At 37.5% G+C, this 1785-nt stretch overlaps 1 protein-coding gene across 1 annotated transcript in view; it reads left to right on the top strand.

Annotated features, from left to right (window-relative positions):
• LRP1B (low density lipoprotein receptor-related protein 1B) overlaps positions 1-1785 on the top strand; it is a 1756854-nt gene that overhangs the window by 1488097 nt on the left and 266972 nt on the right. The gene's annotated exons all lie outside the window — the stretch shown is intronic.

Raw genomic sequence — 1785 nt, forward strand, 5'->3', positions numbered from 1 at the left:
CAGCATAGTATTCCATTGTGTAGATGTACCACAGTTTTTTAATCCACTCATCTGCTGATGGGCACTTAGGCTGTTTCCAAATCTTAGCTATGGTAAATTGTGCTACTATGAACATATGGGTACATATATCCTTTCTGATTGGTATTTCTAGTTTTTGGAATATATTCCTAGAAGTGGAATCACTAGGTCAAATGGGAGTTCCATTTTTAGTTTTTTGAGGAAACTCTATACTCTAAACTCTGTTCTTCACCGTGGCTGCACCAGTCTGCATGCCCACTAGCAGTGCAGGAGGGTTTCTTTTTCTCCCCATCCTCGTCAGCGCTTGTCGTTTGTTGATATGTTTATGCTAGCCATTCTGACAGGTATGAGGTGGTATCTCATTGTTGTTTTGATTTGCATCTCTTGGATGATTAGTGACTTTGAGCATGTTTTCATGTGTTTCTTGGCCTTCTATATGTCCTCTCTATTTAGGTCCATTGCCCATTTTTTGATTGGGTTGTTTATCTTCCTTTTGTTAAGTTGTATGAGTTCCCTGTAAATGTTGGAGATTAAACCCTTATCAGATATAACATTGGCAATTATGTTCTCCCATGCAGTGGGCTTTCTTGTTGTTTTGTTGATGGTTTCTTTTGCTGTGCAGAAGCCTTTTATTTTGATGTAGTCCCATGTGTTTATTTTCTCTTTAGTTTCCATTGCCCTAGGAGCTGTATCAGTGAAGATATTACTTCAGCATCTGTCTGAGATTTTGCTGCCTGTGGATTCCTGTAATATTTTTATGGTTTCCCATCTTATGTTTAAGTCCTTTATCCATTTTGAGTTTATTTTTGTGTATGGTGTAAGTTGGTGGTCTAGTTTCATTTCTTTACATGTATCTGTCCAATATTCCCAACACCATTTATTGAAGAGACTGTCTTGACTCCATTGTATGACTCCATACATAACTTTTGAGGAAAAAATCAGTATATTAAAAATTCCCAGTTGAAGTTCTAACCGTATGTAAACCTACTTTTTTGGTAAAGTATTTAAATGTCTACCAGAATAAATACAAAACGAGAAGCTGTGAAATCTACATACACCCACCAAAGGCACTCAATTTAGTGCCTCCTTTGTCCTGCCTGTGTAGTGTCTAGCAGGGGTGGGCAAACTTTTTGACTCGAGGGCCACAATGTGTTCTTAAACTGGACCGGAGGGCCGGAACAAAAGCATGGATTTAGTGTTTGTGTGAACTAATATAAATTCAAAGTAAACATCATTACATAAAAGGGTACGGTCTTTTTTTTTTTTAGTTTTATTCATTTCAAACGGGCCGTAGTTTGCCCACGGCTGGTCTACAGCCTTGGTCTTTGATATGAGTCTCTTTGAATTCAGTGGATATCAGTTTTATGATCATTCCACCATTAAGTCATAGATCCAATGTGATATTTTAAAAGTTACACTATCATTCAAGATTTAATTCTGTATGTCTGATTGAATATATTTCCTCTGCTAGATACTATATTTTGGTTGATATGGAGATGAATGAGACAGAGGCCCCACTAGAAAAACTCACCAAAAAAATATAAATACAATATCGTATAACATACATTGTCATGTAGGAATAAGTATCTCAGTACATGAGCTGAGAAAATGATTTTTTTAAATTAAATCTTTATTGTCAGATTATTACAGTTGTTCCTCTTTTTTCCCCCTATAGCTCCCCTCCAGCAGGTTCCCACCCCACCCTCTGCCCTTACCCCCCACACTGTCCTCACCCATTGGTGTACAATTTTTGTCCAGTCTCTTCCC

Source organism: Myotis brandtii, unplaced genomic scaffold (genome assembly GCF_000412655.1).
Source record: "Myotis brandtii unplaced genomic scaffold, ASM41265v1 scaffold493, whole genome shotgun sequence".
NCBI lineage: Eukaryota > Metazoa > Chordata > Mammalia > Chiroptera > Vespertilionidae > Myotis > Myotis brandtii.